Source organism: Ornithorhynchus anatinus, chromosome 9 (genome assembly GCF_004115215.2).
Source record: "Ornithorhynchus anatinus isolate Pmale09 chromosome 9, mOrnAna1.pri.v4, whole genome shotgun sequence".
Taxonomy (NCBI): domain Eukaryota; kingdom Metazoa; phylum Chordata; class Mammalia; order Monotremata; family Ornithorhynchidae; genus Ornithorhynchus; species Ornithorhynchus anatinus.
In genome coordinates this window covers 54200268-54227843 of record NC_041736.1, presented here as the reverse complement: position 1 = coordinate 54227843, position 27576 = coordinate 54200268, and the positions used below count along the sequence as shown (strand labels likewise).

General features: G+C 45.9%; 1 long non-coding RNA gene across 1 annotated transcript in view; it reads right to left on the bottom strand.

Moving 5' to 3' along the window:
* Window positions 1-14971: 14971 nt before the first annotated feature.
* LOC120638594 overlaps window positions 14972-27576 on the bottom strand; it is a 29444-nt gene continuing 16839 nt past the window's right edge. Inside the window, exon 3 of the long non-coding RNA XR_005660322.1 lies at window positions 14972-15180. This is a non-coding gene — a long non-coding RNA (uncharacterized LOC120638594). The remainder of the gene's footprint in view (window positions 15181-27576) is intronic.

The window sequence follows — 27576 nt, the reverse complement described above, 5'->3', positions numbered from 1 at the left end:
GCAGAGCTGGCATTCGAACCTATAACCTCTGACTCCCAAGCCCATGCTCTTTCCACTAAGCCACGCTGCTTCTCATTCTAGAGCTGTAGGGAGGGGAATGGGGTGAGCATTACTGTCCCTGGAAATGATATTACAAATCCATGCTCCTGGGCATCCTGGGCCAACCCAAAGGCTGGGATTTACCTGAGCAGTTTACCTGGTTTCAAGCTGTTCACCATGTGCATCTTGAAAAGGTGAGTAAACCCACCTCCGGCCCCTCCCCCTACCTTTTCCCACCATTCTTCCTTACCCCACCCCACCTGAGGGCCAACACGGCCCAGGTAAGAAGCCTGACTTTTTAAAAAAACTTACTTTCAATCAAGTGATCCGCCATATCCCACCTGGCATGCAGTGTCCCACTCCCCGCTTCGGCCAAAGTCAGACTGAACCAGACCAGAGTAGTCAGGAAGAAGGATAGGAGGGTAATGGCGTGGCTCCTTCCTTAGCCTCCCCACCACCATCTGCTCCTCACTCCCCGTGATGTACCCCGGCCTGGTCCCATCCTCTCGGCTTTGGACGGGGCAGGGGAGGGACAGGAAAAGGGGTGGCAGTGACCGGATGCTATGTTGAAAATAAAAGTAAAAATCCAAAGCCGGGCCAGTTCCGGGGGTCGGGGTGCCCAAGACAGGGTGGAAGGGAGCACAGGGAGTTGGTAGCGGTGGCTGTGTTTGAAAAATCAATCATTAGCATTCATTGAGCATCTGTCTACTGACTACTGCAATAAGTGCTTAGGAGAATACAGTAGAGCAAGACATGCATTCTCTGCCCTTGAGGGCTTTGCGACCGAGCAGTGACGACAGAAAACTGAAGGACTGGCAAGAAAAAAACAGGAAGCAACACAAGCACATCAAACATTGATCGTATTGCACTGTGTGCGGAGCCCTGAACTAAGTGCTTGAGAGAGAACAATATAATAAAGTTGGTAGACAATCCCTTCTCACGAGGAGCTTGCGGTCAAGCAGGTAGGAAAAGAGCTTAAGTAATTGTAAATTGTAAATATAAAGAGTAAACCAAAACATACATTAAGTAAATAAGGTACGGGAGCAAATAAAACAAGGAAAAGCATAAAGCCGAGGGTACGGAAAAAGGGGAGACGGAGAGTGTGGGGTACTAAAGGAAGAGAAAACCAGGCCAGGAACTGGGGAGGGTGAGGCTAAAAGGTAGGGGCAGGGAAGAGGAGGGGTTGCTCACTCACCTATCCGATCTTCAAATGCCGAAAGCTGAGCGAAAACCACTGCAACAGGAAGTGATCTGTGCTGCCGGGGAACTGGTTGTGCCACTGTCTCACTGTGTAGACGCAGAAACCCAACCTGGCCTGTCCGGCCCAAGGCAGAGCTACCCCGGCAGTGTGGCAGCAAATGTAGTATCTGCTTCACTTTGCACAGTCGTGCTGGCTGCTCCTTCCCAGCCGTGGAAATAGGTGGCACGAGTGTGAAGCTGGGCCAGGGGAGGAGGTCACAGTCAGGGGGACAGTCAAAGTGTGACCACAGCAGGCCTCGACCCTCCCTGCCCTGGGCCACCCCCAAGTTACAGGCACACTGGGGGCAGATGTGTGGGCTTTGGCGGGTGTGGGTAAGGTGCTAATCTGGCCAGGATTCCCCGGCTCTGGTACATGAGTATATTATGATTCTAAAACCTCTGGGGACATAGGTAATCAAATAATAATAACTGTGGTATCTGGTAAGTGCTTATTTTATTCCAAGATCATCAGGTTGGACACAGTACCTGTCCAACAAGGCACTCGTGTTATAAGTAGGGAGAAAAGACATTTAATCCCCGTTTACAGATGAGGAAACTGAGGCACAGAAAAGTTAAGTGGCTTGCCTAAGGTCTCAGAGCGGGCAAGTGGTAGAGTCAGCATTAAAAACCAGGTCCCCTGATTCCCAAGCATGTGCCTTAGAAAAGATTTCTGGAGGCTCTCACCCCTGATCTTTCTCCCAACTCTCTTAACTTCCTAACACCCTACCCCGGCCGGAAACCATAAGGTCGGCTCAGTCAGTCGATCAGTCAGTCAATCATATTTATTGAGCACTTTCTGTGAGCAGATTACTGGACTAAGCACTTGGGAGAGGACAATGTATCAATATAATGGGCACATTTCCTGCCCATAACAAGCTTACAATCTAGAGGGGAAGACAGACATTAATATAAGTGGAATCCCAGATGGCCTGGCCTGAGACTCCCCAGTCTGTACCAAACCCAACATGACCCTGGGTCAAACAGACTTGGCTAAGGACTAATTTAATAAAGGGGGATGGGAAGGGAGAACAGCTGGAGAGCTGGGATTGCCCAGCAGAATACCATAAAAGGGTGCTTATTCTCCATGAAAGTAAGGCCAGGGGCCCTCCCACTTAAGCTTCACTTCCTGCCCAATAGAGCTTTGGCTACTATGTGAAGGGAACTTCAGATCTGAAGCCACCAAAATGAGGGGATTTGAGGGGGCTAAAAAGGCACCTGAATCTGTGCTTAACAAGCTTTGGGTCAGCCTGACCATGACCCCAGCCATCGGGTTGAGACCCTCAAGCTTAGTCCGGGTTTTATTTTCCCTTCTTAGCTATGCATTTCCAGTCTGGGGAACCTGAGTCACTGAGAGTGGGTGAACAGGAATAGCAGAGAGAAAAATCAGGAAATGACAACGATAATTGCTTGCAGCATGATCTACATAGGCAAATGTAAAGTCTACACACTACACACACACAAACACACACACACACACACGTATAACTAGCCTTCATTTTCAAAGATGTCATTGCTGTCAGTGAGATCCTAATCATGCATACAGATGAGGCTGAAAAAATTGATGCCCAATGAACAGAACAGTCCACAGTCTGAGTCCCCAGAGTTAATGCCTTGCTGGCCTGAGGTGTTTGGTGCTTGTAAGACCTGTTTGTATTTTTGAAATTGCCTCTTGAAAACCTCTGCATAGCAGACCACCCCTTCCTGATCACCACTCAGCCAAGCTGCCTTTTGCTCTGACCTGTCCCCAAATGACCCTGAGTTCGATCACCTTTTTTGAGCCTGGGCACCATTTTAACGACCATTTAGTGCTTCCCGAAAACATTTCCTTTCTGTTATCATTAAGCGCTTACTACGTGCAGAGCACTGTTCTAAGCACTGGGGTAGATACAGGGTAATCAGATTGTCCCACATGGGGCTCACATTTTTTAATCCCCATTTTTACAGATGAGGTAACTGAGGCACAGAGAAGTTAAGTGACTTGCCCAAGGTCACACAGCAGACAAGTGGCGGAGCCGGGAATAGAATCCATGACCTCTGACTCCCAAGCCCGTGCTCTTTCCACTAAGCCACGCTGCATTCATCCTCACATGAGTCTCAAAACCTGATTACCCTGTATCTACCCCAGCACTTAGAACAGTGCTCTGCACATAGTAAGCACTCAACAAATACCAACATTATTATTATTATTATCTCCCACCCAGCCAAACTTAATGAACTGAGTTATGATGAACACAGCCTCATTGTAAGTCTTTGAGACAATCATGCAGGGCTCTTGGATGCTTGATGACTTGTACGATTCAGCCAGAGTGCCAAGAAGATATGGGGATGATTCTGAATAGCATTTCCATGATAAGGACTGACCTCACATATGAAGCAAACCAAAGTTATACGAGTCCGTACATGGGTAGTCCTATACTTAACCTAATATTTTCAGCAACAGCTCAGACATTAATGCTGTTGCTGAATTCTGTTACTCAGGCTTTAATAATAATAATTAATAATTGTGGTATTTGTTAACCGCTTACTGTGTTCCAGGCACTGTACTGAACACTGGGGTGGATATAAGCAAATCAGGTTGGACACAGTCCCTTTCCCACATGGGGCTCATAATATCAATCTCCATTTTACAGATGAGGTAACTGAGGCCCAGGGAAGTGAAGTGACTTGCCTAAGGTCACACAGCAGACAAATGTCAGAGCCACAATTAGAACCCATGACCTTCAGACTCCCAGGCCCGTGCTCTATCTGCTACAGCTGTAACTATTCAGCTATGAAAAAATAAAAAGAAATAAAAAATCAGAAGGCAAACATAGTCTTGGGGAGAGAGTGAAGTCGCACTGGGGCAGCTAATTTCATGCACAAATTAAAACTCTTTAAAGCTTACTGGCAGTCATTATCACTGTCATCTATGGTATTTACTGAACATTTATGATGCAGAGCACTGTATTAAGTGCTTGGGAGAGTAGAGTACGGCAGAGTTGATAGACACGTTCCCTGCCCACAACGAGCTTATGGCCTACAGTCTGTCTGACCCACTATGAGACTGAGAGGCTTGGTTCTACCACAGAAGGTCCATTCAGCTTTTTGAGTCATTTAAGCAGGTCATCCAAGGACCACACTCATTATCAAATGGCAGGACAAGATGACCAGTGAGGTAGGCCCAGAACAGAGTTGACCACCAGAATCATAGAAAATCTATTGGTAGCACCTACTATGTACAGAAACTGAACTTTCAGTTCTGATCAGTTCTGAACTCTCAGAAGAGACAGTACAAAAGAGGTAAATGACACTATTCTTACCCTTCAGCAGCTTACAAGCTAAAGGGGAAGACAGAAAATAATTTACATATAGGAGAAAGAAGAGAACGGGAAATGGAAGAGGTGAACAAAATAGTGCTTAAATAGGAAAGCATTAGATCGACATGCACAAAAGTGTTTTAGAGAGCTGGGAATGCATAGGGATTGAGACGGTACAAAAGGACCATGCTGGCAGTTGTGGGGAGAGGATCTGGAGAGAAGAAAAATCAACTGGGGAAAGCTTCTTGGAAGAGGGGATGTCAGGAGGGCTTGGACTCACCCAACAGCTTAGTATGGTGCTCTGCTCACAATAAGTGCTCAGTAAATACAATTGATTGATTGACTGGTTAGAGCAGTGGTCTAACAGATTTGAAGAGGGAAGGAGATCCAGGAAGAGGGGAGGGCATAAGAAAAAGGGTTGGAAGTGTGAGAATTGAAAGTATAAAACCTATATAAACACACAGAGGATGTACCATATACTAACCACAAACTAGTCCATACCACTGAACGTGGAGAAATCAGCCTATATAGAAAGTCCTGAGTGGACCCAAACCCAATTCAGAACTGGAAAATAAAGTTTCACATTATGAACACCTAGTGATTGCCTTCCTAGGCTTCATTCTGACTGAAGCCCTAAAGTTGCCCTTTCACCTTTTGTATTGAGGTTAGACCTTATTTTTCTTCTGTACATTAATTTTTTCCAGATTTCTTTTTTCATTTTCCATTTGCTCACTGGGCAAGATACTTTAGGGCGGAAACACTGCCTTAGCATGAGTTAAATTAGGACAACAATTAGGTGTAAATCTGCAGCATAAGCAGTGAACTCAATAGCTGTATTGTGGTTCCTGCATTTCCTTTTTGACATAGCTGGTCTTGGATGTAACAGAAAGCAGGTTGATGGATAGTCTCATCACTTCCTTCCTCATCAAAGGCACCGAAAACAACAACAACAACAAGAAAAAAAAGCCTTGTTACTACCGCTCAGCTATCAGTGCTTTTGATAAATTAGGTTGCAATGGCACAGAAAGCAGGATATGATCCTTGGACAAAGGGCTACTCTTGAGGATGACAGGAGGTGGGATTTTATAGTCCGAGGTCCTTTTCTGACCCTTCAGTGAAGGACTGGAAGGAGGGAAAGGCAGTTCCTCAGAATCTGCTTCTTTTAGGTACTTCTATCCTGCTGCTCTCCTGCCCTACAGTGACAAACTGGTCTGGTTTCTGGCAAACAAATGAGGTCTGTGAAATCATGAAGTGGGTGGGCAAAGCAAAGAGAATTTTTCTTCACCAGATCTCATAACACCAAGAAGAGGGGCGTAGGCATTGAAGTTTGAAGATGATTGGCTCAAAATAAAGCAAAGCGAAACTTGTCCTCAGAGAGGAGGTTAAGCCTATGGAATTCAAGAAATCTCTCCAGGCAGAAAAAAATCCATATGTTCAAAAAAAGTTTTCAATTAACTCCTGGACAAGAGAGAAGCAGCCTAGGGGAAAGAATATGGGCTTGGGAATCAGAGGACCTAGCTTCTAATCCTGGCTCTGCTGATTGCCTGACATGTAACCTTAGCAAGTCAATTAGCTTCTTTGTGCTTTAGTTAATAATAATAATAATAATAGCTATTATTATTTTTATGGTATTTGTTAAGCACTTACTTTGTGCAAAGCACTGTTTTAAGCACTGGGGTAGATACAAGGTAATCAGTTTGTTCCACATGAGGCTCACAGTCTTAATCCCCATTTTACCGATGAGGTAACTGAGGCACAGAGAAGTGAAGTGGCTTGACCAAGGTCACACAGCAGACAAGTGGCAGAGCCGGGATTAGAACCAACGTCCTCTAACTCCCAAGCCCATGCTCTTGCCACTAAGCCACACTGCTTCTCTAGTTCTTCCTCCTCTTTAGACAGTGAGCTCCACGTGGGACAGGGACTGTGTCCAACCTGATTATCTTGCATGTACCTCAGCAATCAGTACAGTGCTTGGCATATAGTGAATGCTTAATAAATACCACAATAATAATAAGAGAGTCATGCTGGCTTAGAAAAAAGTTAGGGATGTTAAAGGTAACATATGTGTCAGAGATTCGAGAAGGGTTAAGTAGATTTACAGACCATAGATCCATGATCAATCAATCGTACTTACTGAGCACTTACCATATGCAGAGCACTGTATTAAGTGCTTGGGAGAGTACAATATCACAGTACAACAGACCTGGTAGACACATTGCCTGCCCACAACAAGCTTACAGTCTAGAGGAGGAGATGAACACCGATATAAATAAATAAATTACAGATATGCATGTAAGTGCATATGCATGGATATGCACTGATGATCCAGTGGAGGGGAAAATCAGGCTTGTGGGGGATTCATCAGTCAGTCAATGGAAAGTACATATGGCTTAGTGGCAAGAGCATGGGCTCGGGAGTCAGAGGATGTGGGTTCCAATCCCAGCTCTACCCCTTGTCTGGCTGTGTGATCTTGGGTAAGCCACTTAACTTCTCTATGCCTCAGTTACCTCATCTGTAAAATGGGGATTAAGACTGGTGAGCTCCACGTGGGACAACCTGATTACCTTGTATCTTCCCCAGTGCTTAGAACAGTGCTTGGCAAATAGTAAGCGCTTAACAAATACCATCATTATTATTATTATCATTACTTCATCCGCAGCTCTGAGGATGGACGGCATCACAGCTCCTGGAATCCTCTATTGCCACCATCAAAGACAGAATACTAAGACAGAGAATCTGTTGGTCTGATCCAGGATCTTCTTAAATTCTCATGTTCAGTAGTTATACTAGAAATTCCAGCCCTTGAAACCAACAGATCAAAACTTTTGAAGCATGAGAAGAAAATCCAAATCGTACTTTGCTGAGTAAGCTGCAACCTTTATTTTGGGGCTTTGCCACAGATGAGAGTCAATTCCAAATGTCATGCTTAGGTTTCTTCTAAGTGTTATGCATCCTTTAAACGAGTTGATTTCCTTTGCTGGGTAGAGATCGACTGTTCTCCTTATTCATTCAATAGTATTTATTGAATGCTTACTATGTGCAGAGCACTGTATTAAGCGCTTGGAATATACAATTCAGCAACAGGTCAAGACAATCCCTGCCCAATGATGGGCTTACAATCTAATCGATATGCTCACAGAGTGACCTGACGAGAGAAGTTGAAGGGAAGAAACAAATCCTCACTGTGGGAATAATCCACCTGGTTCCCAAGACGTAGCTTTTCAAATCGATACGTTTTTACTGCAATAACTGGATTTTCTTTGAAATCATCACTCGACCAACCAGCTAGCTCAACGTCAGCAGCAATTTGGTGTTTCTAGGCTATCAGGTGCCATCTAGCTGCTGAAAACTACTTGACTAAGTAAAAGCAGTGCCACTACTAGGGCAGAACAATGATCCATCCAGACTCCAAGAGTGTAAGAGTAGTAATTTTAATAGTAATCACAGTAGTAGCAGCATTTGCTGAGTGCCCACCTGGTACGGTGCACTTTACTAGGCACGGAATAATGACGTACCACATTCCCTGGCTGCAAGGAGCATACACTCTAAATGAGGTATCAAACAAAAATACTTACAACTAGAGGGGTCAAAATAACAACAACAAAAAAATACATATATAAATATATACATGAATGTTAAGGAGGTGTTTGTGAGTTCAAAAATGAGTTCATAAGTGCTAGAGTAACGTGAAGGAACAGTAGACCTTGGGTAGGTAGGAAATTAACCTGGGCAAGCTTGTTGGTGGGTGTGGGATTTTAGGAAGGATTTAAATGTGGGAAGAGTTGTGGTCCATCTGATACGGGGAGGGCGAACAGTGTGGGCATGAGTCGGGCTGGAGGCGGGAGGGTCGAAAATGAGGTATGGCTAGAAGGTTGACTTGCAAGGAGCAAAGACAATGAGCTGGGGAATAGCAGGTAAAGAGAGAGGTTGAGGTAAAGTGGGGGCAGGTGGTGGAGAGCCCAGAAGCACATTGAGAGAAGTCTTTAATGTGAAGAGACATAGGGAGCTAGTGGAGGTTTGGGGGGCATTTTTTCAATGGTATCTGTAAGCACATCTATGTGCCAGGCACTGTAATTAACCACTTGGATAGAGACAAGATGATTGAGTTGGATACAGTCCCTGTCACAGATAAGGCTCAGAGTGTTAATTCCCATTTTACAGAAGAGGTAACTGAGGCACAGAGAAGTGAGTGATTTGCCCAAGATCACACAGCAGATAAGTGGCAGAGCTGGGATTAGAACCCAGGTCCTTCTGACTCCCCGGCCCATGCTTTTTCCACTAAGCCACACTGAGGGTTTTGAGAGGAGAGGAGAGATGTGGGTCGAGCGATACTTCAGGAAGATTATCCAGGCAGGAGCATGTACTAAGGCTAGGAGACCAGTAAAATCTAACCAAGGCAAGACCAGAGCTTGGGCCAGAGTGGAAGCAGCTTGGGTCAGAGGAAGGGGCAGAGCCAGCAAAGATTGTGCATGAAAAAACTGAACATGAGAGTTGACCAATAATAAAGAATCAGTGATGACACCAAGATAACAGGCTTCTGGGATGGAGAGGATGGTGGTTTTGCTGACTGAGAGGGAAAAGTTAAGGAGAGGTTGAAGCAGTGTGGCTCAGTGGAAAGAGCACGGGCTTGGGAGTCAGATGTCATGGGTTCGAATTCCGACTGCCACTTGGCAGCTATGTGACTGTGGGCAAGTCACTTAACTTCTCTGTGCCTCAGTTAACTCATCTGTAAAATGGGGATTAAGACTGTGAGCCTCATGTGGGACAACCTGATTACTCTGTATACCCCAGTGCTTAGAACAGTGCCCTGCACATAGTAAGCACTTAACAAATACTAACATTATAGGGAAGCAGCGTGGCTCAGTGGAAAGAGCCTGGATTTGGGAGTCAGAGGTCATGGGTTCGAAACCTGGCTCTGCCATTTGGCAGCTGTGTGACTGTGGGCAAGTCACTTAACTTCTCTGGGCCTCAGTTACCTCATCTGTAAAATGGGGATTAACTGTGAGCCTCAAGTGGGACCACCTGATTACCCTGTATCTACCCCAGCACTTATAACAGTGCTCTGCATGTAGTAAGCCCTTAACAAATACCAATATTATTATTATTAAGTTTAGGAGGAAAGATGAGTTCTGTTTTGATATCGCCAAACCGTGCATTCCAAGTGCTTGGTACAGTGCTCTGCACACAGTAAGTGCTCAATAAATACGAATGAATGAATGAATGAATGAATGAATATGTTGTCAGAAATCTGGCAGGACATTCAAATGGTGGCTAGAGGAGAGGGAGGATTGCAGGTCAGACTAGAGGTTGGGGCTGGAGAGATAGATTGAGACTCATCTGCATATAAGTGGTAGCTGAAGCCATGTGAGTGGATGAACTCCTTGAGAAAAGTAGAAAATCCAGACCAGAGTCTTGGAGGAAGTTCATGGCTAAAGGATTAGAGGCAGAGGAGAAGCCAGCAAGCAAAGCTAAGAAAGAACAGTCAGAGAAGTAGGAGGTGAACCAGGTTACTGTGTCGGCAAAACTGAAGCCTGATAGTTTTCAAAGTGGTGGGATTGATCCAGGTGTCAAAAGCAGCACACAGATCAAGGAGAATCAAGAGAGGGTATAACCCTTTGGGCTTGGCTACATGGAAGTCATTGATAACCTTGGAGAGAGAAGTCTCAGGGGAATGAAAGGGTCAAAAACCAGGCTATAGAGTTAAGAAGAGTTGATGGAAAGGAAGTTAAGACAGTAGGAGTATGCAACTCACTCTAGGAGTTGGGATAAAAATGGGAGCAGGGAAATGGGAATAGGTGGAGTGGACCATGGGTTTGAAAGAAGACTTTTCTAAAATGGGGGAGACCTGTGCATGTTGGAAGGCAGAGGGGAAGGAGCTCTTGGAGAGTGAGAGGTTGAAGATGGCACTGAGGAAAGGAAGGAAAGTAGAAGCGAGTGATTTTAGGAAGCAAGAGGGGATAAGGTCAGAGGTCCAGGTAGAGGTGGGTGATCTCCTCTTGGGAGAGAGCTGGGCAGCAGGAGAAAGAGGAGGAAGCCAGTGTAGAGGAGATGTTGTGGAGAGTTGGAGAAGCACATTCCTGTTGCCTTCGATTCTACCAACAAAGTAGTTGGCAAGGTCATCAGGGGTTAGGTACGGAGACTGGGGGTTTCAGGAGAGAGTTGAAGGTTTGGAAGTGCTGGTGGGATTTAGGAGTCCTGTCAGCCCCTAAGGGAGAATATTAGAGTTGTCAAACAGAAGACAGAACTGAGTTAAAGCACGAGAGTGTGAATTTGTGGGGGGAAAGGGAAAAGCCAGCATGGAATCTGGATTTCTGTATCCGGCCGCTCAGATACAGAAGTAGAGGAAGTGGATAGTGGCTGTAATCCACGGCTGTGGGCTGGAGGTTTAAATGCAGTGATGGGGTGGGAAGGACAAGGGAATGACTACAGCACGGGCCTGGGAGTCAAAAGGTCCTGGGTTCTAATCCCAGCTCTACCACTTGTCTGCTCTGTGACCTTAGGCAAGTCACTTGACTTCTCTGTGCCTCAGTTATCTCATCAGTAAAATGGGGATTAAGACTGTGATCCCCATGTGGGACCTGGACTGTGTCCAACCTGTTTATCTTGTATCTACTCCAATTCTTTTATAGTTCTTGAATATAGTAAGCATTTAATAGACACTGTAAAAAAAAAAAGAACCATGTGGTGGTTACCTTTCTTGACATCCAGTTGCTCTTCTATATTTGTATCAGTCCCAGTAAATCAATTGCTCTATTTTGGAATTTGCAGACACAATAGTGGTAAGACAACTAACTGGAGGACAGCGAGGATGGAACCATCATCTAAGAATGTAGAGCACAAGTAGAGTTGCTAACTATTGCTACACAGAGCAGAGGTATTATCACTCTGTCCTCTACCTTTCTCCCCAGTACAGATCTGAAGGCCTAAAGTAAGAGGAACAGCTAACTTGACATCTCCCTATCAGTTCACGTGTTGGTGGTGGATCACAAAAGGAATTTATAAAGCCACAGATTTTAGCACCCTAAACAAAAAGAAGCAGCCTGAGGAAAATTAATTGGGCTATGCTTTCCCATCCTATGTATAACTGTTAGCCGTGTAGACTTACCAGTCAGAAGGCAGTCCACAACTCTAGAGAAAGAGAAGATAATTTGTAGAGTTCCTGAAAACTCAAGCCCTCTTGTCACCTCTACTGAGACAGCTTCCAAAAGCTGGTAATAATAAGGCACTGAAGGAGCATTATTATGTCCTAACCAGGGTAAAAGCTCCCTGGTGAAAGAAACTTTTGTTTTGATGACATCAAATTATGTCTTTGATTTTGTTTTGGCTTTGGGCCACTAAGTTGCCTCCCAGAGGAGAAGGAAAAGAAGGAGACAATGAGAGAGAAAACAGTAGCCCTAGTCACTGAATCTATTCTTATCTGCAAAAACATAAATCATTATGGTAAAATATATGATTATAGAATGCAATAAAGAGAAGTCATCAAACCAAAGTCTCCATCATTTCCAAAAGTCTGGAGATGATGATCTGTGGTTTTAGGAAAAAGCAGGGTGCAACTGTAGAAACAAACAAAAGTGCAAAGAAAAGGATGGGGCTTTGCATAAGGAAGTTCCATCATAATGTGTTTCATGATTCCAAAAGAGTTAGAAAAGTGTCATATAGTATAGTCGTTATAGTAGAGAATGTGGCACTATGCAGACAGCGGGGCACCCAGGTCTAGCCATTAAAAAGTTAGTCCCTGGCTCCACTCTTAGGTCTGTTGCTTCATCGTGGCAAGTTCTAACAGGGTGCATGCTGACATAAATTGATAAAATGATAGCTGAAAGAGTGAGGGTTGATACAAATAATAAACGTAAGAGTGCTGAAGGGCCAAGGGGAAGTCATAATCAGAAACGGGGAGGAATTCATTGGGAAAAGTCTTATTTTAGAGAACTCTTATCCAGCCCCTGCTGAATTAAATTTACTTTGCTCAAAAAAAAAGAAAAACTCAGATAACATCCGAGGGCCTTCGTTCCAGAGGCCCAAAGAAGTGTAAATCTACTTGGTCAAACAATATGCTATGTCTTCCTTCAAAAGAGGAGAAACAAAACCAACATAGGATGTGAACCCACATTCCTTTTCTAGTGTATTAATAATTTCAAGCCCTATTATAAGTCAGTGGAAATCAGTCGACCTGGGTTCTAATCCCAGCTTTATAAGGAGGAAAATACCTTGCAGGTATTCTCCCAGACCATAAGCTCATTGGGGATAGGAAATGTGTCTACTCTCTCAAGCAGTTAGTACAGTGCTCTGCATGGGGTAAGCACTCAATAAATACGATCGATTGATTGATTGATTGTCATTAGCAGTGAAGGTCTCTGATTGAAGAATCACCGAGCATACTCTGCAAGTTGGACCAGCCCAGCAAGTATCCTGAAAAATAACTGGCTAACTTGGGCAGTGAAGACCATATCAGCTACCCAAGCGACCACCTGCTGGGATACGTCTTTGCCGTGTAACACTGGCACCATGCTGCAGTCACTATGACCACAAAATAGGTCCTGCACATAAAAAAAATTGCATGAACTTCACAATATGCTGCACTTCTGCCTGCCTACTCCCTCTCGGTGCCCCCACGGCCGCGATGGAAACACAACTGGCAGAGACAAGAAAAGAGTGAGAGAGGCACTGTGCAAACCACTAGAAAAACCTAGGCTTAGCTGTTGTTCTCCAAAGGAGACTCCATCAATTCGATTTCTCCAGACTTGCCAGTTTGCAAAGAGCTTCCCCTCATTGTTGCTGGGAAACAGAGGAAGACATGGAACAAATGGGGAAGCTGAACTTGCTGCAAATGGCTTTAGCCCCCTCTATTTTCCATGATGCCTAGTGCCCGACTGATCCCTCCCGCTTCCTCCAGTCTCACATCCACTTCAGGTGGGAGTTCCTTCTGAACTCCTGAGGAAATTTGGAAAACTTTCTCGGCTTGCCAGGTATTTAGGTGAGTAGGAGGTTGAGACCAAAGGGTTTGGGACAGGGACTCCACCCTCCTGCTTGCTGACTTCCAGCTGCCCCTGGGAAGTGTCAACTCCACAGAATGTTGATTTAAACAGGCCACCCCTGGCCCTAGGTCAGTGCAGACCAGGATCCAGAGCCTGATGCACTTTCGGCCTTATCCTCCCATTCTGAAATGAGAAGAGTCAACTTGAGAAGAGGAAGTTATAGAGAAGAAGTCCATATCTGAATTCTGAGATAAGATATCTGTATCTGATCAGGTATATTAGCCCAATCCATCGTTCGAATAAAAAAAGAAGTTATTTCACCTCTTTCCAGCTTTCATTCCCCATTCCCTCGTTTGAATGGGAATTAAGTAAACATCACTCAAACAAGAGTGTTGGCTGCATGGATTCTGTCTTGTTCGGGAACTGGTCCCAAGTATTTTTCAAGACTGAGGAGTCTCCATTGATTAAATTGATAAATCTTATTCTCTTTTAGTTTAGTCTACAGAACCTCTCCAGCAATTAGAAGACCTGGGTTGAGTCCCCAGTTTTTCCTGCTGGTACTCTTCCCTCCACGAGAAAGTTTTCTGCCCAAAGAAGCACCTAGAGTGCTCCACGTGAGACAGGCACGGCAGAAATCTCATTTTAAGTAGAAAGAAGCTGGATTGTCTTTGGCCCTACCCAGCTGTCATCCTGCCTGGACACTTTAAGGACTGAGTGCCTTTAAGGCATCCAATAAACAGGATTGCTGAGAGGCCCAAGGAAGGTGGAAAAACCTGAAATGCAGGAGTTGGGCAAACCCACTATTGTGTTCTCTTGCCAAATTTGGAGAACAGATTCTGACAAGTGACTCCAAAAACATTACAGTGTCTTTGTCTCCAAGAGGCAATCCCTACCAACATTATTAGTTTGGCATCAAAGACTATGTGTGTGCCACGTGCAGATTTTGGAAAAAAACAAAATTGGTCACAAAAATCCATTCAAAATTATGTCTGCTTCAGGAGATTTGACATTTCTAAGTACTTGTGGGGATCCTGAAGACTAAATATCAATTTCTTTCAGATTAAATATCAGTTTTTCTCCATTTTGCCCTTTATGTGGTATTTTTATCCAACCTTTCAAAGGAGTAAAAACCCACTCTGGCTCCTCAATTTTCTTATGTATTCAGGAGCCCCTGCATCATTAATGGGAACTAGGCACTCTTGAGAATAGTGTTTGTTCACTAACTGCTTACTAACACATCATTAGGGAAATTCCTGCAGGGTTTTCAGTAGACAGTACCTAACTGGAGAGGTTCAGAGACCAGTGAACCTGGTCATTAACAGACTAGGGGAAGATTTTGAGCCATGAAATGAAATGCTTTTATAAAAATTGATTTTAGTTTTGTGAGGATCACAGCATTAACATGACACATCAGAGAGCTACTCATTCACTTATGTAACAATCCAGAGTATCAAATTACCAAGAAGTTTGTTCTGGGGTTTTGCTACCAAAGAGAAGACGTACAGGAAGAAAAAACAGGAATTGGATCCAACAATGCTCAGTCATGTGCTTCATTTCCAGTGTGGTGCAGTTACAGTGAAGAGGTAACATTTAATCTTCAACCAAGTGTCCTTCAGTCTCTCAGCCTGTTCCTGAATTAAAAGTAGGCTAGTAAGTAGGGTATTTCCATTTGGTAATCTCTACTCCAAATTTAGCAACAGCTTTCAAGGGGTATGTTGTCATTCTGCTCAGTAGAGTTCCCACCTAAAGGAATTTCCCTTGGAGCCCTGCCTCACTCACTCCTAGGGTTGTGGTCATTTTTCATTTCTTTTTTGGTAGCGGGACAGTTTAACTCTTGGTAAAACACAAAGACTGCTGATCCATCGCAAATTGGTGGCTTTTGCCTTGACCCTTCCAGTTTAAGTTCAGGTCCTCTTGTTACTGGGCAAGACAGGTCACCATCTCCAATAATGATAACTGTAGTATTTTCTAAGTGCTTACCACATGCCGAGCCCTGTACTAAGTAGTGGGGTAGATATAAGATAATCAGCTTGGACAGAGTCCCTGTCCTCCCACATGGGGATCACAGTCTAAGGGAGAGAGAGAACAAGTATCAAATCTCCATTTTCCAGATGAGAAAACTGAGGCACAGAGACATTAAGTGACATCCAAGGTCACAAAGCAGGCAAGTGGTAGAGCTGGGATTAGAACCCAGGTTCTCAGACTCCCAGGCCCATACTCTTGCCTCTGGGCCAAGCTGCTTCTCTAATTAAAGAGACCTCAGAGATGCAGATCCTACTAAACTCTGCTGTTGCGGGTGTTGTCACTATATAGAGCCAAATAAGCAACAAACATAGTGCTCAAGGTGATGTTAATTTGGAAACTTTTAGGTGGCCACACAATAAAATGATTCCTGCCTAAACTAAGTAGCTTGAAAATGCTCAAGCAAGCTAACAGCTACTCTAGTTCTTTCTGCTCTTCTCCATACCTTCTAATGTAGGCATTACTTAGCCCAGTTATCTATTTTTAAATGGTGTTGCCTGGCACTAATATCCCCCAGGAGGTGAGCAAAATGCTCAAAAAAAAGGGCAGCCCAAAAGTCATCGGTGCTGCCCGAAGTTGCTACTCAGTCCACTGTGCAGGGGCCTACGTACCAAGAAATTTGGTCTAGGCTTTCAGGAAAAGGATGATGAGACGAGTACTTTAGCAACAGCAGAACAATTGTCCATTTTTCCAGGAAGTTTCTTGGGGGCAGGGATTGTCTTCAATCTCTACTGTTCTCTCAAGTGCTTAGGTCAGAGCTCTGCCCAAAGTAGGCACTCATTAGATAATATTGATTGTGAGTAGTGTGGTTGAGCTATACACAGTCTTGTTGAGTCCCCTATGTAGTCAACAGCAGGCACTGCAGGACAGATAGCCAGCCTATGGCTGAGCTTTGGACTCTGAGGCACAAGAGCCCTGAAATTCTCTAGTCACGTAACCCTATAGACTTTTGTTTTTATTTTGTGTATGTGTCCTTGCCTTTTATCAGTCATATTTATTGAGTGCTTACTGTGTGCAGAGCACTGTACTCAGTGCTTGGAAGAGTACAATATAAAAGTGTGCAGACGTTCTCTGCTCACAACAAACTTACAGTCTAGCCTAGTCTGATGTTTTATTGTTCCACCACTCTATCTATCTGTTCCCAGTCCCTGCTCCCCCCTTCTATTCTCAGATTGTAAGCTCCTTGAGGATCAGGGCCATGTCTAATTCCCACCAGGGCTTAGTATAGTGCTCTGCACATTGTAAGTGCTTAAATACTGTTATTACTATTGTACTGATTGGTACAGTATCTAATTGCTGAATAGAAAATCTGAAAGTCCTCAACTGTAGAAATCACCTCTGTGCCCTCACCCATCTCATAAACCATTGTGTAGCATCCATACTGGCTGGATTGAGAGTTGGCAACTTGGCTTCCTGTTGGGACTACGGGAATTCAATAGTAACAAGTAGGTTGGTATTTAATGGCATGGACGTTAGATTTATTGAAACGAATACTTTCTAGAAGGTTGAAAGGGGAGGAGAAAAGGAGAGAAAGAAAAAGAAAAAAATGGAATGGATCCACGCATCCATATACATGGAACTTTCTTCACAAGAATTTCCAAATGGGTGGATGTGCCTGAGATTTCCCGCAAACAAGCCAGCTATTTCCACCTGCCTCCCTGATGGTCTCTCCTTCCTCTGTTGCCAAGCCAAATATCATTCTTAAGAAGCCCAATCTTCTCCAGATCTTGGGAAAATTCACCTCAACATTTAGGTACCCTAAAGAGGCTCCAGCGATTGACCAATCCCCAGCCTAAATGAACATTCCATAACTTGCCCATCTCTCCACTTTCTTCTTTGGGAGATAATTTAAAAGCTGCTGAGTCCTTTGACATCAGGAAGAAAAATTAATTTCTGTATGAAGCAAGTTGAATATAAAATCCCCCCCTTAATCAATCAGTAATTCAATCAATCGTATTTATTGAGTGTTTACTGTTTGCAGAGCACTGTTCAAAGCGTTTGGGAGACACACCCCCTGCCCCCAATGAGATTACAGTCTAGATAAATGAGTTTAACATCTAGAGGAGCCTACACTCCAGAAGATTCAACCCATTTAACACCCTGCCCTTCCAAACTCTTTGAAATTCCCATTCCCCAGGACTTTATTGATCAGTTGAACCCTCCTTACCTCCCCACACCCTAACAGCCCAGGAAGTCCCAAGAGATGGCCTTTAAAGCAGGAGAGAAATGGGGACAAAGTTTTCTTGATTAAAAAAAAACATAGGAGGAGGGTCCAGTTATGGGCACAGCACAGAGACGGTGGGTGGAGCTCGAGGAGGAGGAAGGAATGCGCTACCCAGCAACCAGATAGACTTTGGTTCGGTGCTCATGACCCTCGAATGGTTATCTTGCTGTGATAATCCAGCACTAGACATCTTAAACCAAAATCTTCTCAACTGGAGGAGAGGGTAGTAGAGTGGCTTCCATGGTTTCCTCCTTGATTACCCTGCCACAAAAGGGGCTGTGGTTGGAAAGGACCAATGTTGGTGAGAGATGAATCATGTGCAGAGCTGGGCCAACTGGCCCAAAATTTAGAAGAATTAAATTGACTAAATCTCCATCAATAGAGCTCAAAGTCTAAGGGGGAGGGAGATGAGGTATTGAGTCCCCATTTTACAGGTGAGGAAACTGAGGCATGGAGCAGTTAAATGACTTGCCCAAGGGCACACCAAAGGCAAGTGGCAGAGCCAAGATTAGAATCCAGGTCCTCTGACTACAAGGCCCATGCTCTTTCCACTAGGGCACTTTGCTTCTCATTAATTCATTCATGAATAAATATCAGGTACTCATCACGTTTGCTCCCCTTTCATGGACTCTTCTATATAGATGCCAGACCCTTTCTAATGTTTTCTTGGTCCAAAGGAAGAGGAAGGAATTTAGGTAGGCAGCGAAAAAGAAAGCATCCATGTTTCAGTGTCCTGCTCTATTTGGAAAATGAAATTGCCCTTTTCATTGCATGTCTCCTTTCTTTCCATTCTAGTGATTTATTAAAAATGACCATTTAACATTTTCCAGTTGCGTTCTGTTTTTGGTTTTGGGGAGTTTCTGCTGAAATAAAACTAGTTTCATTGAAAGGGTGAGTGACATTTTAATCCTTTACTTCCTTTTTTTCCCTGAAACCTTGAAGAATTGAGCTAATGCAGTGCTTAAAAAGCCAAAGGGATATTACAGCCCTTTCTCTCTGTAACCTAACACATCATATTTTTAAAACATTGGACTAACATATTGTTTATGAAGCACTTTACAAGGCTTTAGATTTTGTCTACTCTCCAGTTATTGACATTCCAAGGGGTTAGAAGGACAGATCAGAATGAGTCAATCCTGCCAAGAGCTACTGCATCATCAATGGAATTTATTGAGCACTTTCTGCACGCAGAGCACGGCACAAAGCTTTTGGGAGGGGACAATACACCAGAGTTGGCCGATATCACATCTGCCCACAAGGAGCTTACAGTCTATAGCGGGCCACAGACACTACAATAAATTAGGGGGAGGGGGAAATAGCAGAGTACTGAATGAAGACCGTCCACTCTTTCGGGTCACTCGAGGTCATGTGTCTCCCAAACACTAAATCTACTTCTAGGGCATGAGTTGGGCCAGGAAAGAATGAAGTGCAATAGCCCCTCATACTAATGAAGCCCTAAAACGAGCTCCATCTCCTCTCCCAGCTTCTGAAGACCAGTGTGCTTAGTGAAGGGCAATCCTGAGTGGTTTGGAAAGCCCCAGAAGAGTCCCTTTGTTTGGTAGATCAGCAGTACCCAACTGCTTCGAGAGGGAGTAGTTCCTCTGAATGTTGCTTCTCTTGGGCAGGGCCAGAGTCTCTGGGAAGAAGGTTCTGACTCGGAAGTGATGGAGTGCTAGGCTGCCAGAGGGTTGTCTCTAACTCAGTTTTCGCAAATCAGATCTGGGTGTAGGTTTTGCATGGTTAAGTATATAGCTAATAGCTACTCTTTCCTCATTCGTCGTCAACAAAAAATATGTAATGGGCACTTACTATAGGCATGCAGTTTCACAGGCTCCAGGTTGTGACCTAATGGAAAGAGCACAGGAGACAGAGGACCTGGGTTCTAATTCTGCCTCCATTGCTTACCTGCTGTGTGACCTTGGACAAGTTGCTAAACTTCTCTGTTCCTCAGTTCCTTCATCTTCAAAATGGGGATTCAATACTTGTTCTCCCTCCTACTTAAGACTGTGAGTCTATGTGGGACCAGATTATCTTCTATCTACCCCAGTACTTAGAACAGTGCTTGGCACATGATAAGTGCTTAACAAATACCACAATTATTATTATTAGATTTTTAGACTGTAAGCTCCTATGAACAGGGAACGTGTGTACCAACTCTGCCATCCTGTAGTCTCCCAAGAGTGCTCTGTCCATAGTTAGCACTCAGTAAATACCACTGATTGATAACAGGAGGCTTCTTTTATCTTATTATGTGTTTCTGTTTTCCTAGCAAAAATGTTTTTTCATTTACATTATAAGCATTTGGGCAGACTGTTCCTCCTTTATCCTGAAACCTCAAAGCAGAGAAAACAGTGCCATGCACAAAGTAGAGCTCATTAATTTTGTGGATGATTTTTAAGAGCAGTGATGGGCATGGGCATGGCTATTAATAACCACCGTCGCAACAGTGGAGAATTGAGTGGCAATCCAAGGCGTGAGTGGCACACCAGATCACGATTTTCTTCATGTGGGAAAACTTCATGGAGACTCTATGAGTTTAGGATGAGACCCTCTGCTTCAGGCAGGTTGATTCTACTATTTGGGGCTCCCTCCTACCATCTACAAGCTCTAGGGGCCCATTAGGTCCTGCTTCCAGGGAAGAGGTGGGACAATGACAGGCAGGAGGTGGAGGAGGAAGAAAAGATGGCTGTTCAGCCTTCTCCTCCTCTTCTTCAATGGCAGCATTGGTCTGGGCAACCTCATAAGTTGACAGGGGCTATTGCCACTAGATTGTAAGCTCCTTGAGGGTAGGGATTGGGTCTACCAAATGTATTTTACTGTACTCTCCCAAGTGCATAGTACTTTGCTCTGCATATGGTAAGCACGCAATAAATACCATAGATTGATTGATTGCCAGATGCCTGCACTGTCAGCAGGATGGAAACATTGACCTTGGCTGAACTGGGATGTGCCACAGCAACTTCGACTTGGCTGGTGGCAGCCGCAATGTCGGAGAAGGTGAGTCTCCCTGATCCTCTCTTTCCTTCTCCTTTTTTGATCAATTGATCAAACAATCAATGGTATTTATCGAGGGCTAACTTTTCCCCCTTTTTCTCTGCCTTCAGGCTCTGCCCTTGTCTCACTCAAAGTGCCCAGAAAGACAGAAGGAAAATAAAGTGGTAGATGGATAAGGTAGGGTGTATTTGAACAAGAAACAAGAAGAATCTACCTTATTTCTCCTTATTTTTTAAAGTTCATGGAGAAAATACAGACTAAGAAGAAGTGGGGCAAATAGTATGCTAGGATACACAAAATCCAAATCATAACATTTCTTGTATATTTATACCGAATACAAGAACCTTCCATGTTTTAGGGTGGTAAATTACAGCCTATTATTAGTACAATTACTTAACTTTTCAGTGACTCGATTTTTCCTGTATGTCAAATGAAACCCAGACTCTGTTTATATGGGCTTTGGAAACTCTGGATTAAAGAAACTAATGTAATATATAACGTAGCAGGAGGGGAGCTTGCAAAAAGGATCCACAAGGCCACCCTGGGTGTTCTGATGGGCCCAAATGAGGACTGGGAATGGGTTGCTCTTCTCTGCAAAATTTGGCAGTGCTGTACCTGAGGTATTATGTTATTGTATCATGTTGCTATATTACCGATTTCGTTTATTACTGTTTATTGTTGTCAGTGCTGCCACCCACCTCTCTGGCCTCGCCATGTCCCTCCTCCCCCCCCCCCCCGCCCCTTCCTATCCTCCCCTTCCCCTTCCCCTTCCCCTCTCTCGCTCAGCTCTTTCCCGCTCTCTCCTCTGTCTCCTCCACCCCTCCTCTTTCCCGCCCTAGAACCCCACTTTACCAGCGCTACCCCTCTTCCCCCTCCCCCTACTCTTCCCCCCACCAAACCCCCTCTTCACCCCCTCCCCCCTTCTCTCTTCCCCACCCATGCCCCATCCCAGTCCTCTTGTCCCACCGCCACCCCTCATCCCCCTCTCCTCGTCCAGGGCCCCACCACCTCCTTCCCATCCAAACCCTCCCCTCCCCCCGCCCTTCCCCCCCTCCTCCCCTTGCACCCACAGCTACTTTCAAGTGTGGCCTCTGGAACCCCCGCTCTATTACAGGCAAGCTACCTTTCATCCATGACCTTTTCCTCTCCCGCTCTCTCCTCCTCCTCGCCCTTTCGGAAACGTGGCTCTCTCCCGAAGACACGGTCTCCGCCGCCGCTCTCTCCGGTGGAGGCCTCTCCTTCTCCCACTCCCCCAGACTCACCGGTAAGGGAGGAGGCGTCGGCTTCCTCCTCTCGCCCCGATGCCGCTTCCGCACTATCCCTCCTCCCCCCTCCCTCTCCTTCCCCTCCTTCGAAGCCCATATCATTCGCCTCTACCACCCACTCCAGTTACTTGTCGCCGTCATCTACCGCCCTCCCGGTCCCACCTCCGACTTCTTCAACCACCTTGACCCCTTTCTCACCTTCCTCCTCTCCTTCTCTCTGCCCACTCTGATCCTTGGAGACTTCAACATCCATACGGATGTACCCGACGACTCCTCTGCCGCCCGCCTGCTATCCCTCCTCGACTCTGCCGACCTCCTCCTCCACCATACCGCGCCCAATCACCGACTCGGTCACACCCTCGATCTCGTCATCTCCTACCGCTGCACTATCTCCTCACTCACCAACTCTGAAATCCCTCTCTCTGACCATAACCTTCTCACCTGCCTCATCTCTCACACTCCCTCCCCCTGCAAATCTTCGCTACTGCCCCACAGAGACCTCCGCTCTCTCGATCCCATCCGTCTTTCCAATAGCATCTCTCCTCACCTTGCCGCCCTGTCCTCTCTTCCCACTCTCGACGATCAGGTCTCCGCTCTCAACTCCACCCTCTCTACTCATCTCGACTCTCTCGCCCCCCTTTCCCTCCGCCGCTCTCGCTCCACTAACCCACAGCCCTGGATCACCTCCTCCGTCCGCCTCCTACGCTCCTATGCTCGAGCTGCTGAGCGCTGCTGGCGAAAGTCCAAGCACCGAGCCGACCTCACACACTTCAAATTTATCCTTTCCTGCCTTAACTCTGCCCTCTCCTCCGCCAGGCAAAGCTTCTTCTCCTCCCTCATCGACACCCATGCCCGTCACCCCCGCCGATTGTTCCGGACCTTTAACTCTCTCCTTAGGCCCCCTGTTCCTCCCCCTCCCCCATCTCTCACCCCCAATGATCTGGCCACCTATTTCCTCACGAAAATCAACACGATCAGGTCTGAGCTCCCCAAAGTCACCCCTCCGCCTCTCCCCTCCCCCCCCAACAACCCCCTCCCCTACTTTCCCATCCTTCCCTGCAGTATCCTCAGAGGAGATCTCCTCCCTCCTCGCAAGTGCCACCCCCTCCACCTGCGCCTCGGACCCCATTCCCTCTCACCTTCTTAAAACCATCGCCCCTGCCCTCCTCCCTTCCTTAACTTCTATTTTTAACCACTCAATCTCCAAGGGCTCCTTCCCCTCTGCCTTCAAACATGCCCACATCTCCCCCATCCTAAAAAAACCCGCTCTTGACCCCACTTCCCCCTCCAGTTATCGTCCTATCTCCCTACTACCCTTCCTTTCCAAAATCTTAGAACGAGTCGTCTACAATCGATGCCTAGAATTCCTTAACTCCCATTCTCTCCTGGACCCCCTCCAATCTGGCTTCCGTCCCCTCCACTCTACCGAGACTGCTCTCTCTAAGGTCACCCATGACCTCCTTCTTGCCAAATCCAATGGCTCCTACTCCATTCTGATCCTCCTTGACCTCTCTGCTGCCTTTGACACTGTCGACCATCCCCTCCTCCTCCATACCTTATCTCACCTTGGCTTCACGGACTCTGTCCTCTCCTGGTTCTCCTCTTACCTCTCTGGCCGATCATTCTCAGTCTCCTACGCTGGAGCCTCCTGCCCCTCCCATCCTTTAACTGTTGGAGTTCCTCAAGGGTCAGTTCTTGGCCCTCTTCTGTTCTCCATTTACACTCACTCCCTCGGTGAACTCATCCGCTCTCACGGCTTTGACTACCATCTCTACGCAGATGACACGCAGATCTACATCTCCGCCCCTGTCCTCTCCCCCTCCCTTCAGGCTCGCATCTCCTCCTGCCTCCGGGACGTCTCCACCTGGATGTCGGCCCGCCACCTAAAACTCAACATGAGCAAGACTGAGCTCCTCATCTTCCCTCCCAAGCCCGGTCCGCTCCCAGACTTCTCCATCACCGTGGATGGCACGACCATCCTTCCCGTCCCGCAGGCCCGCAATCTCGGTGTTATCCTTGACTCGTCCCTCTCGTTCACCCCACACATCCTATCCGTTACCGAGACCTGCCGGTTTCACCTCTACAATATCGCCAAGATCCGCCCTTTCCTCTCCACCCAAACAGCTACCTTACTATTACGGGCTCTCGTTATATCCCGGCTAGACTACTGTGTCGGCCTTCTCTCTGACCTCCCTTCCTCCTCTCTCGCCCCGCTCCGGTCTATTCTTCACTCCGCTGCCCGGCTCATCTTCCTGCAGAAATGATCTGGGCATGTCACTCCCCTTCTTAAACAACTCCAGTGGTTGCCTATCGACCTCCACTCCAAACAAAAACTCCTCACTCTAGGCTTCAAGGCTCTCCATCACCTTGCCCCTTCCTACCTCTCCTCCCTTCTCTCTTTCTACCGCCCACCCCGCACGCTCCGCTCCTCTGCCGCCCACCTCCTCGCCGTCCCTCGGTCTCGCCTATCCCGCCGTCGACCCCTGGGTCACGTCCTCCCGCAGTCCTGGAACGCCCTCCCTCCTCACCTCCGCCAAACTGATTCTCTTTCCCTCTTCAAAACCTTACTTAAAAATCACCTCCTCCAAGAGGCCTTCCCAGACTGAGCTCCTCTTCCCCCTCTACTCCCTCTGCCATCCCCCCTTTACCTCTCCGCAGCTAAAGCCTCATTTTCCCCTTTTCCCTCTGCTCCTCCACCTCTCCCTTCCCATCCCCACAGAACTGTGCTCGTCCGCTCAACTGTATATGTTTTCATTACCCTATTTATTTTGTTAATGAATTGTACATCGCCTTGATTCTATTTAGTTGCCATTGTTTTTACGAGATGTTCTTCCCCTCGACGCTGTTTAGTGCCATTGTTCTTGTCTGTCCGTCTCCCCCGATTAGACTGTAAGCCCGTCAAACGGCAGGGACTGTCTCTATCTGTTGCCGACTTGTTCATCCCAAGCGCTTAGTACAGTGCTCTGCACATAGTAAGTGCTCAATAAATACTATTGAATGAATGAATGAAAGGTATACAAAGCCTGCAGGCATCACCAATTGCCATTTTTGGCTAAGGGTATGCAGACTACTGTAATTTTGAGTGAACTGCAGTTTCCAAGCGCTTAATACAGTGCTCTACACATAGTAAGCACTCAATAAATTCAACTGAATGAATGAATTGAATGAATGAGTGGCAGAGCCAGAGTAAGGCCTCTAGGAAAGGGATCAGGACAATGGGGGTTATCTTGAAGTGTGGTTTCCTCCAAAAGGGGAGGGGAACAAGAATGAGGAGAATGGAGAAGAATCAGGGCAAAACGGGGAAAGTAAAAGGGGAAAAAGGTAGAGAGGCAGATGGTATTCCCCTCAGGTTATGTCCTACCTCAGCCATCTTCCAAGCGCTTAGTACAGTGCTCTGCACACAGTAAGCGCTCAATAAATACAATTGAATCAATCTTCCGCTACTGCAGCTGCTGTTGCTGTCATAGCCACAAGTCAGTGACTACAGTGCCTGACCCAGGAAGGTTCAATTCATGAGGTGGTAATGGTACAGGAGGGTGGCTTGGCCTTAACAATAATAATAATAATTATGGTATTTGTTAAGCCCTTACTATGTTCCAAACACTGTTCTAAGCACTGGGATAGGAACAAGGTAATCAGGTTGGACACGATCCCTGGTCCGCATGGGGCTCACAGTCTCAATCCCCATTTTAGAGATGAGGTAACTGAGGTGAAAGTGAAATGACTTGCCCAAGTTCACACAATAGACAAGTGGAGGAGCCAGGATTAGAACCCACGACCTCTGACGCCCAAGCTCGTGCTCTTGCCACTGGCCATGCTGCTTCCTTGAGAGTTTCATAGCAGTTCTGCTCTAAGGGGGCAGCAGAGCCACTGTGCCACCAACCCCAAGCCACAGAGCACCCACCAGGCTGCCTGGGCAGGATGGGGAAAGTGAGATAGGCCCCAGGCTCACCCACACTGGGGGGGGGGGGGTCAAACAGGATTCGAGCCTAGCTCCAGAGCCTAGTTCCAGAGCCTAGTGGAGGCAAGAGGAACCCTGGAGACTCAGAACCTGGGTTGAGGCGTAGCAGTCTGCTGGACGCGGGTTAATGCTTAGGATCAATACTCGGGCTCCAATTCTGGTCCCTTTCTAACACCAACACTGCTGGCTAGGCTAGTTTCAGCAGCCCACCCTGCCCAAAGCTGTGGGGTCCACCTCCCTAATGTCCTCCTCCTTTAAATTAGGAAATGGAGGGCCCTGATTCAAACCCTGATGACTGGTGGAGGAGGGGTGAGCCCCATCTTTAATTTGTCACCACTGGTCAAGAATATGCAGGGTGACTTTCTTGACCTCTACGCCCCGCAGAGAAGAGACCCAGACAGGCCTGTTGAAGAGAATGGGGCTGGCCATTTCTCTTTGGAAGAAAACGAAGTTGTAGAAATTTGGGGATTTGATTTTTACTTTCAAGATATTTAACCGCTTGCTTTTCACATTCACAGTAATAACAAGAATCTGATTTGTCCTTACCTGCCATTTTCCTTCTTATCATTATCTGAAAATACATTTACAAAGTCTCATTTTTCTCACCCACAAAAGTAAACAGAGGAATTAAAGCCCAGCCTGGACACTTTGCTCTTCTAACCCTTATGTTCATTCATTCAATCATACTTATTGAGCACTTACTGTGTGCAGAGCATTGTTCTAAGTGTTTGAAAAGTACAATACAGCAATAAAGAGAGACAATCCCTGCCCACAATGGGCTACAAGCTAATCAGACTAGACACTGTCCTTGTCTCACAGTTTTAATCCCTATTTTACAGATGAGGAAACCAAGGTACAGGGAAGATATTTGCCCAAGGTCACACAGCAGACAAATGATGGAAGAGGGATTTGAACTCAGGTCCTTCTGACTCCCAGGCCTGTTCTCTATACCTCTTATCTCTCCATGGCCCCTGTTCAGATCCTCCCTCCTTCCTGGTACTCCTGCCCCCTTCATATTGGATAGCCCACCACCCTCTACCTCTTCAAAACCCTATTAAAATCATAGCTCCTTCAAGAAGCCTTCACTGACTAACTTCTCATTTCCCCACCCTATTATTCCTCCATTCTGCATCGCCTAAGCACTTGGGTCTGCACCCCCTTTGATACTCAGATATTTTAACATAGTTCTCCCCAGTGAGATAGCAAGATCCTTGAAGGCAGGGATCGAGTCTACCAACTCTTTGGAACTGTACTCTCCCAAATGCTTAGGACAGTTCCCTGTGCACAGTAAGTGCTCAATAAATGCCACTGATAGATTGATTTTAAAAAAGTCCCAAATTTCAGAATAGGGTGTCAAATTGTGTATCTGGAAATTTTTTTTCTTGAAACTATCTTCTCTTTATATAACTCTGAAAATGAATTTGGAAAAAAAATGACATAACGTATTAGCAGCTTGTTTAATTTTGCAATACTAAAGAAACCCCATCATCACTGAAAATATATGACCCTTAGAAGGGATTTACAATTCACATATATTGCACTGTGTTCTATGAAGGGTAAA